Below are 10,748 nucleotides of genomic sequence, written 5' to 3'. Positions count from 1 at the left end.
AGAGGAAGACAGCAAGGAAGGAAGAGAGGGAGGGAGGGACAAAAGAGGAAGGAAGGAGAAAAGGAGAGAGAGGGAGCAAACAAGGAAAAAAGGAAGGAAGGAGAAGCAGCAGCAGGACATCCTAGGTAGTTAGTGAATCTACTAGAATGGAAACTTAGAACAAATTGGAACTTAGAAAACAATTAATCTTCCTCTACTCGGTATTAGATGAGTGGTTCTCAACCTGTGGATCGCGACCCCTCGGGTTTACATATCAGTGATCTTGCACATCGGTTATGTACATTATGACTTATAACAGCAGCAATATTAAAGTTATAAAGTAGCAACAAAAATAATTTTATGACTGGGCATCACCACCACAGCATGCGAGACTGTCCTCGGTCGCAGCATTAGGAAGGTTGAGAAGTGATGAATGAGGACTGAAGGAGAGTCAAGCTTAGAGGAGCAGAAGAGAAAGTCACCAAAGAAGTTGCAGGAAAGGGCCGAGGAGTTTCACTTTGGGTGGCTGATCATGAGATTGTGCCGCGTTGTGACACGCCTGCAATGTTCAAGAGCGCTCTAGAAACAAGAGAAACAATGGACAGAGGGAGACGGGATGGGGCACGCACTGCAGGAGACGCTGAGAAAACAGCTTCCACGACGACGTTCAAAAGCAGCAGAAATAAAATCAGAGCTCTTTGGCGAAGTCAGGAAGCTGTGGTTACAGCTGAGCGCAATAGCGTTTCAGAAATGGGATCGGTTCAGGAAAGGCCATTTCTGACACGGGAGATGGGCCTGGCCTTGACAAGGGCTCTCAAGTGGTCAGAGAACAATGACAGAGCTTTTCTTGGGGGCAGGCATACTGGAGCCATGCAGATACCAGAATAGGTCCGAAAAGTACAGGAGACCCAGTGGGCCTTCCCGGGACGCACCACGGTGGGTTTATGTCTAGGAAGTGACTAGGCTTGGTGAAAGTCACACTGTTCTTGGGCAAGGGCAGGGAGAGGTAAAGCTTTAAGCAGGCCTACTGTGTGCTCCATACTTGCTTAATACTTTTCAATACAGTCACACACACATCACACAGCCTTTGCTATGCCAAGTGTTGGGTTGAGTGGCACTAATTATAACCACATTATTGTGTAAGCTGTCATCGCTATTCATTCCCATAACCTTTTCATTACCTCCAGCTTAATAAATGAATTATCTTCATCCACTAAAAGAGAATTTCCCACCCTCTCCTGCGTACTCCGTAGTAACCATATTTTTTATTCCCATCTCTTTTTGTTCTGGGTACCTTATCTATGTGGAACCACACAATATAGGGTGTGTGTGTGTGTGTGTGTGTGTGTGTGTGTGAGAGAGAGAGAGAGAGAGAGAGAGAGAGAGAGAGAGAGAGAGAACCGAACTCACACACACTGTATATCCTGACTTATTTCACTTAGTGTGGTATCCTCAAGGTTTGTCCACATTACAGGGCACATGAAAATGTCACCTCATTCTCAAGTTGACAAATGTTTCCCATATGGATACAGTGAATCTTGTCTGTCCATTCATTCACTGCTGGACATCTGGGCTATTCCTGTGTTTAAGGGCTTCAGCACTTGTGGACACCTGTGGAAGAGATTAATCACTTAACGTTAATTACAATGATGAAGGAGCAGGGCTTGGGAGGAAATCAGTGGGAAAAGGACGATGGCTGTGGTAGAAGAGGGGTCTCATCCATCCTTTTCCTAGAAACAAGAGAGCAGACCTCCACAGGGCAATGCCCGAGTGTATAGAAACCAGGGGAAGGGAGCAATTCCAAATTGTCCTTAGGCCACCATCTTTGTCACTGAGCCTTTCTGTGCCTGTACCATTGCCGTTTGCAGCCCCCCCCCCCGTTTGTGTATCTTAGTGCTCAGTTACTTCACCTCTAATGGGTAATAACAGTCTCTATTTCCCAAGGAGATTTGTATTCTAAGGTCCAGCTTAGAAAACTGAAATCTAACCAGGCATAGTGGCACATGCCTTTTTTTTTTTTTTTTTTTTTTTGGTTCTTTTTTTCGGAGCTGGGGACCGAACCCAGGGCCTTGCGCTTCCTAGGCAAGTGTTCTACCACTGAGCTAAATCCCCAACCCCGGCACATGCCTTTAATCCCAGCACTTGGGGGGGGGGGGGCTGAAGCATGTGAGTTCAGGGCCAGCCTGGTCTACATAGTGAGTTCCAGGATAGCCAGAGCTATACAGTGCAACCCTGATTTGGTGGGGCGGAGTAAAACAAAACGAGGAAGAAGGAAGAGGAGGAGGAGGTGGTGGTGGAGGAAAAGAAAAAGAAAACCCTGAAAACGTTCAACCAACAAAGGGGGAGACTAGAATGGTGGACGAGCAGAGGGTGCAGGTGGTGATGGCTGCAGCCCTCCACTGCTGTGAGTGGGGATGCACAATGAAGCAGTGAGGACAGAATGACCACCCAGCTCTCCTTTCCTTGCACAGAAGCCCAGCACCAGGGGGTGGCTCACCCCTGCAATCCCAGCACCAAGACAGAAGTAGGAGGAATGTAAGTACGAGGTGAGCCAGGGCTGCCTAGCAAGTTTGGAGACAGTTTAGGCAAGATCCTGTCTCAACACAAACAAGTTATCAGGAAACATCAACAAGAATGGACATTCGCAGATGTGCTCGATCTTGTTGTTTGTTGTAGCTGGTCCCCACCCCCCTCTATTTTTCTCCCTGTAGAAAATAAATCTTAGCCTACCATGGTTTCACAGCACACCTCTATTTCCAGCACTCTCGAGGCAGAGGCAGAGAGGCAGAGAGGCAGAGAGGCAGAGAGGCAGAGAGGCAGAGAGGCAGAGAGGCAGAGAGGCAGAGAGGCAGAGAGGCAGAGAGGCAGAGAGGCAGAGAGGAGGCAGAGGCAGGGGCAGGGGCAGGGGCAGGGGCAGGGGCAGGGGCAGGGGCAGGGGCAGGGGCAGGGGCAGGGGCAGGGGCAGGGGCATGGGCAGGGGCAGAGGCAGACAGATCTCTCTGACTTTGAGGCCAGCTTGATCTGCACAGTGAGTTAGTTCCAGGACACTCAGAGTTATATATGTCAAAAGCATACAAATGAACAAACAACGAAACCAAACAAAATCAACCAGGCAAACAAAACAAGAAAATATATCTTATATTTACTTCACTATGTATACAGAGTACACGGTGCACGACTAGCTGGTAGCAAAACACTCCACGTTTGGTGAAGGTTAAGGAACTGCCTTCACTGCTGCTCTCTGCTCCTCTGCCCTCAAGGACAAGGGCATCCATTGAATACTGGCAGTGAGGCTACCTTTCTTCTTAATCTTTGCCATTGAACACTGGACAAGATATACTTCATTAACGTATGTCTCCCTCATAATTATGTTAGTCCCCTCCTCATATACAATCATCCTCTTGCTCTTGTAGGCTACTCAGAGCATCACAAAATGAAGACTTCCAGAGTTCTCTGGACACTGGCTAACATGATTTTGAGGATAGAGTACGTCAATTTCTTTAGTAGTGAAGGAGCATGACTTTATACCAACGCCTTGGAGAAGTCGAGTTTGTGAAAAGGTAGTTCATTTCCTCCTTAGAATATTCTCTACTTTGTTCCTAGATGCTATGCCTGGTACAGTCACGAATCACTTGGGGACCGAGCATCCTGAAAAGCGCATTGTTGAGTGATTGTCCTTACGTGAACGTCATAGAGTAGACTTACGCATTGCTGCTCCACACAGTTTACCAGACTGCTGCCAAATTTCATGTGATCTTCTGCAGTGAAAACACCATTATCTGATAAATAATATATATACCCGTGTTTCTGTGTTCATCCCTATCACGGTTCCTATGAAACCCAAATGTCTCTAGGTCCACAGTGATGTCTGTAGCTTTTCAGTAGCTGGTATTCGTCCAGATGCTGAGGATTACAGTGCTCATTACCCTCATTTGATTCTCAAAGTTGTACCCTGAGAGAAGGCAGAAAGTCGTTCAGTTTACAAACATGGAGACTGTTACTATTCATGTCCACTTTAAGCAAACTAAAGCCACATGGGGAAAAACAACTTCAACTGAGGAATTATCTCCACTGGACAGGTCTGTGGGCATGTCTGTGGCTGTCCTGTCCTCCCCTTTCCTTTCCTTTCCTTTCCTTTCCTTTCCTTTCCTTTCCTTTCCTTTCCTTTTCCCTTTCCTTTCCTTTTCACTTTTCCCTTCCCTCTCTCCTTCCCTCCCTTCCTTTCTATTCTTTTTTTAATACATGGTTTCTCTGTGTAGTCCTGGCTGTTCTGGAACTCATCCTGTCTTGAACAGTGTAGCTTCAAACTCAGGGATCTGTCAGTCTGCCCCCTGCATGGTGGGACTAAAGGCGTGTGCCACCATGCCTGGCTCTGTGGGAGCATTTCCTAGATGATGATGGATGTGGGAGGACTTAGCCCACTGCGGTCCTGTGACAACTCTGGACAGGTGGCCCTGGAATGTATGAAAAAGCAGGATGGTTGGGCAGTGGTGACCCACACCTTTAGTACCAGCACTCAGGAGGCAGAGGCAAGTGGATCTCTGAATTTGAAGACCAGCCTGGGCCATAGAGTGAGTTCCAGAATGGCCAGAGCTGCACAGAGAAACAGTCTCAAGCCCCCCCTCCCCCCGCTCTCCCCCACCAAAAAAGGAGGAGGAGGAGAAGGAAGGAGAAAGAAAAGAAAGGAGAAAAAAGAGGAGGAAGGAGATGAAGGAGAAGGAGGAGGAGGAAGAGGAGGAGGAGGAAGGGGAGGAGGAAGAGGAGGAGGAAGAGGAAGAGGAGGAAGTGGAATTAACAAGGCATGGAGAACAAGCCAGTAAGCAATAGTCTTCAATGTCTCTAGTTTCTGCCTCTAAGTTCCTGCCTTCCTTTCCCGTTGATGGGCTGTAACCCAAAAGTGGAATAAACCCTTTCCTGCTGTGCTACTTTTGGTCAAGGCATTTATCATAGCAACAGGAAAAGTATCCAGAACAGAGAAGGTAGGCGGGGCTGGCTGCCTCAGACTTGGCTCCACCTGATGCTTTTCACTTTCCCATGCTAGGTCACCTGTCTCTCCATAGCAATTCTTGACTGGCAGGTTCTTTTTAGTAACCATTGGACTTGCAACTGTTGCTAAGAGTGACAAATGCAGCAGCGGCAATAATGGATCTCAGGGCTCACACATCAGACCTGTCCTGCTTCTACTGCCAAAATACCATCAGTTTCTATATGAATTCTTGTGTGCACACCTATTCAAAACAGTTTGACAAATACTAAGAAAATTCTTTACTATTCAGCAGGTTTGAAATGCTCATTTTTTCATGTGTTTTTAAAAGGGAGGCTGAAGATAATGGCTAAGAGGTAAGAGTACAACCTGTTCTTCCAGAAGACCTGGGTTCAACTCCTAGCACCCACATGGTTCACAGCCACCTCTAACTCCAGTTATGGTGTGTCTGACACCATGTGGTACACAAACACACATGTAGCAAAACACTCATACGAATAAAGTTGACATAATAAAAGTTATAATAAGGAAAAGATAAACGAAAATGTGTGTATTTATTGGACTTTTGCCAAATGAGCACCATAAACATTTTTTTTCCCTGAAAGGACTTAGACCAGAGACTTTAAATGTTTTCCTAATCCCGATTTTGCAAGCCTCCAAACAAATGTTAATTTTAAAAAAATATTTATTTTTGTATATATGGGTGTTTTGCCTCCATATATGCTATCATACCATGTTGGCAGTTCCCCTGGAACCAGAGTGACAGATAGTTTGTCAGTTATCATGTGGGTGCTGGGAATTGAACATGAGTCATGAGTTCTGGGAAACAGCAGCCAGTGTTCTCAACCACTGTGCCATCTCTGCAGCCCAAGAGAAGCCTTTTTTTTTTTTTTTTAAATGGGTTTTTGTAACAGGGTTTCTCTAACTGAACCCTGGCTATCCTGGAACTGGCTTTGTAGACCAGGCTGACTTTGAACTCACAAAGATCCCCCTGCCACTGCCCACCTCTTTCACCCTGAGTGCTGTGATTAAGGCGTGTGCCAGCACCCCTGGAGAGAAGCCATTTTTAGGCATCATTTTGCTGTATCATCTAATTATAGCAGTCATTTAAATGGCAGATGAGATATGCAGAATATTTCTTCTGTAGGGGTAGTAAATAATTATGATGCTTTAAACATTGTTTTTAATTGTAATGTTTAAATTAGAGGGGCCATAAAAGATCTTAAGGCTCTGAGAGCAGTTGAGCATGAGAAACAAACTAATTTCTTTGTACTTTTTCCAAATGTATGTTTGTGTGTATGTATGTATGTATATGTATGTATTTCAACAAACTCATTCCTTTCTCTTTCACCTGTATTTTAAAACTAAAGTCTACTCTTTGCATCAAAGCGTAACAAGTGAACAGGTTGGTTGAACTGTTAAGAGGAAAGCCATCAAGGGGCCAAGGAACAACCACAGTGCTTATGCCTAAGTCCCTTGTCCTCCCAGTGCCTCTCAACCTCCCTAATGCTTTGACCCTTTAATACAGCTCCTCATTTTGTGACTCCCAACCATAACACTCTTTTCATTGGTGCTTCTTGACTGCAAATTTGCTACTTTTGCAAGTTGTAATATAAATATCAGTGTTTTCCAATGGTTTTAGGTGACCCCTGAAAGAGTTGTTGGACCCCAAAGGGGTCACAACACACAGCTTGAGAACCGCTGCTCTAACAGAGAATTCTTTTTTTTTTTTCCTTTCTTTTTTTTCGGAGCTGGGGACCGAACCCAGGGCCTTGCGCTTGCTAGGCAAGCGCTCTACCACTGAGCTAAATCCCCAACCCCCTAACAGAGAATTCTTGTTTAACTTTACTGTGAAGTGAATAGCGGGACCATGTTTAAAAATACTACATTGCTAAAGGCAGGTATGTCATCGTGGCCACCTTAGAACAGAAAAATGAGAGTTTCGATTTGTTATAGTCAGTAACAGTTCATATTAAGGAAAAGTATTAAAAGTACCCGGATATTTTTAAAAATACAATGTTGGGGCAGTTTCTTAACATATCAATAGTAATTGTACCAAGCGATTGCAAGCAAGGAAGTAGAATTCTCAGCTTCATACCCCTCCTTCCCCCATCTCTTCTCTCGATCATTATTGGGGCATACATTTCAGCTGAGTTTTAAACCTTCAGTCTGTGCTTAAAAGAAGGGTTTCTGATCATAGGTAAGATTCAACCCGGAAATAAGCCACACAACACACGTCATTGCTAAGAGATTTATATCAACAAAACACACTAATTTAAAACTCGTGTCTTAAAACTTGTATCGTGTTATGTATATATAAAGTTTCTCAAAACTTGTTACCCAGCACTCCAAAAAGAAAAATATAGCAACGACCCACAATGTCTAAGGCTACAGTGGTTGTTGGTCAGTGTGGATGCTAAAAGGGTTATTGTCCTCTGACCAGACACTGCAAAGATCACCCCAGAAACTCGGAACAATGGTGAGCAGGCAGCTATGAGGGGAAAGGAGTTGGATAAAACAACCAGAGGGGAGGTCTTCACAACTCGGTACTAAGGGCTAAGGGCACGGCAGCATCGAGATTCTCTAGTTCTCATTTTGGAGAAGAGAAGAAAGCCACTACACTAGACGGAGACAGGGAGGTGCGGCAGCCCCTGGATAGTCTCACGGAAAACTGAAAGCAATTTCAGATTGAAGGCAACAGGGGAAAGGTTAGGACAGAACCTGGGGTTAAAACCCAGGCAGATAGAGCACTGAATGGACTTTGTAAAGCTAATCTTAGGAGAAGGGATTTTTATCCTGAGGGCCACAGCCGTTCCTTTAAAAGATTTAAAACGGGAGGGAAGTGATCGGATTAAAAGGACCGCCATCCATTTAGTCCACTGTGGTGGTGGGGGAGGGGTAGAGGCGCGGGCCACGCGCAGTGGGCAGGTAACTGCCGGGATCCGAGTGGAAACTCCAGGGGCACGAACCAGAGTGGCGGGAGCCCTGAGCCTAAGTGTGGACGAAAACGGATTCTGGAGCTGGATGAGGCGGTGCGAAGGGCTGATGACCAAGTAGAGCTGCCATGGCTGAGATACGAAACGCAGGTCTGAGGACAGGTGCTGAGCTCCAGGTAAAAAGATTCCCAGCCTCCAAGTGAAATCGCCTGGATTTCAGAACAGAGGTGGTCTGGAAGCAGGAGGGCGCATGGCGAGAGGGACGAGATCCGCAAGAGGATGCAGTCTCCTGCATAGCCCGACAGCATTTATTTTCTTTTACTTCAAAAATACTCTGAATCCTAAGACCAGCAGTGAATTAGGTAGGGGCTCCAGCGCTCTGATTGAAGGACGGGAAATGAGATTTTGGGGCAGGAGTTGGTCACCATTACCTCACCGTGAATCCTGGAAATAACCTTCCACCAACACCTCTGTGCCGCCCACAAATCAGCTGAATGCATCCGACCGCTGACACAGAATCTTGCTTGATCTCCCCCCCCCTTGGAAGACTATTTCATAGAAACGTGTTTGATTTTAAAAAGTGCCGTGCTTGTTTATTCCAACTCCCGCGTTTAAACATTAGAATGACTAGCTTGCAATTTTAATAAATACCGCGTTAAAAATACGCATCCACTTTCAAAACATTGAAACCGGAGACAGTCGTACTTCACCAGTGAGTGCAAACTTTCCAAATTTTTGCCCGTGGAAGGTTCTGAGGAACCGCTTTTCTGAACAGGGTGCGTAACTCACCCAGCTTTGCCAAGCCGCAGACTGAGACAGAACCGGGGACTCTGGACCGCACCACCAGCTCCTCCCCGCCCATTCCCCACCTCCGGTAGCAGGTTCCCCACGCCCCGCCCTCCCCATGGTCCGGCCCTCTCCAGGACTCCGGGGCGGGCCCAAAATGACCATCGCTGATTGGCTATCTTCGCGTAGCTCCGCCCCCAGGGCGCGCGCAGGAAGCGGTGCGGGCACGCGCGGCGCGGCCCCGCAGGAAAGCTTCCGTGACCCTCGTTCGGGTGTCCTGCCGAGGCGTCCTTGAACTGCATCGGGCTAGGCTGGGTCCCGGGGGCCCTCTGCCCTCGCCAACCCCCCGCTTTGCGGACCACCGGGCTCTGGCAGAGGCCGCGGCCCGCGGTGCCCGGATGTCGCAGTCCGGAGAACGTGGGCTTAAAGGGCCAGTGCCGCGCAGCCGCCGCGACTTGCGCTCGGAGTTACCGGCCTGGGCGGCCTGGGAGGCCCGGCTTCCGCAGCCGGCCGGTCCCTGTGATTGGCAGAGGCGCAGAGAATGCTGGACGTCTAAGTCCCGCCCTTCCCGGGTCAAAATGGTGCGGGCGAGGCCCTGCGCCCGACTGCCCCAGCCTTGCGGTCTGGGGACCCCAGAAAGGGAAAGCTAAGTTGTTTGAGGTCGCGGATTTGGGCGAAGGTGTCGAGGTGCGCTTTAAAAAACACACGGTCTTCCAACAGGAAATAAAATTGTTGTGTTCGAGGTAAAGGTTTCTTTTTAAATGGATATTAAGGGAATTAAAAAGGGCCAACTTGTAAAAACAACTCGTTTTGTCTGTAAGGTTAATTAGAACCTGTGACAGTTCGTTTAATTAGGCAAAATTAACTAGTCTATTAAAAAAGCGTGTGGTGTAGAATAGAGGAAGGTTTATCTTGTCTTAATGCTTGTTTTCTACGTGAGTAAAAACTACTAGACTGAATTAGCTTTTTGAGTTTGTTTCCACTGTTAAAATACTGATTCTGATTCTAGATTTAAAATTTTAAGATGTCCTTTTGTGTTTCAAAGCCTTAGAATAGGTGATACCTTTCAAACCGCCCTTGAATTACACTTCTTGTATTTTTTTGAAAAGTATATGGAAATTGTTTTAAGAGTGTTTCTGATTGAGTCTAATATTGGAGTAAAGGGAAATTAGAAAGTACCGAGCAGCCCCGTTTCTGAGCAAACCGAAAGGATTTTCTTTTACCCTACAGACGTTTTCTGGGTACTGGAACAATAAGATAAAGACTAGTTTAGGGAGAACACGGACTAATAACAAGGTATGCTATGTCTGTATGAAATGCAGTAGTGAAATTCAACACAGTGCCTCCTAACTTTGTAAATTAATAAAAGTGCTTGTTCTATTTTACTCAGTGTAGAAGATTTTATTTAAAATGAAGGAATGAAAAGACAACGAAGAAGACAAAAAACACAGGAAATAAGAGATAAGCAAATGGAAAATGTTCAGAGAACTTTGAACAAACTCAGTATTTGCTTGCTAAGAAGCTGGATGGAGGAAAAGTATTCTGAAGTTAAAACGGGCTTGTGTAAACGGTATTTTAGCTTCATTGTCATGCCTTCTTCACAATATACAATAACTGGTTTCATTTAATAGACTACTCAATGAGTATGTTAAGACTAGGGAATGGCAAAGGCAGGGACAGAAACCTCCAAAAAAGAAGATGAAGTTAATGACATGCTTCATTTCAAGAGACATGAGCTCATTTCCTGTTAGAGGGATTTCTACCAAATGAGATTTGGTGCTAAATAAATTTATCTTACAGACCTTCCTTAAATCTGTGCTAGTGTGTTGGGGATGGGAGGGGACAGGCATGGGAAATGGACCAGATAAATGTAAGGGAAAATTTAAAATGTTGTAGCTTCCTCAAATGACAGCCCTGGCCACTGCCGCCTCCTCCCCCCTCTCTCTCACTCCCTCTCCTCCCCCTCCCTCCCCCCTCCTCCTTTTTTCTTCCCCCTCCCTCCCCCCTGCCCCTCTTCTCCCTCCCCCCTCCTCCTTTTTTCTTCCCCCTCCCTCCCCCCTGCC

The 10,748-nt window shown here is 46.3% G+C and overlaps 1 long non-coding RNA gene across 1 annotated transcript; it reads left to right on the top strand.

Moving 5' to 3' along the window:
• The first annotated feature begins 5,687 nt into the window (after positions 1-5,687).
• LOC134486917 (uncharacterized) lies at positions 5,688-10,497 on the top strand. The gene is made up of 2 exons (XR_010066483.1): positions 5,688-9,428; positions 10,076-10,497. It is a non-coding gene; the product is annotated as an uncharacterized LOC134486917 (long non-coding RNA).
• Positions 10,498-10,748: the final 251 nt, after the last annotated feature.

This window comes from Rattus norvegicus, chromosome 5 (genome assembly GCF_036323735.1).
Source record: "Rattus norvegicus strain BN/NHsdMcwi chromosome 5, GRCr8, whole genome shotgun sequence".
NCBI lineage: Eukaryota > Metazoa > Chordata > Mammalia > Rodentia > Muridae > Rattus > Rattus norvegicus.
The sequence above is the reverse complement of the archived record's forward strand: the minus strand, read 5'-3'. Positions and strand labels throughout refer to the sequence as shown.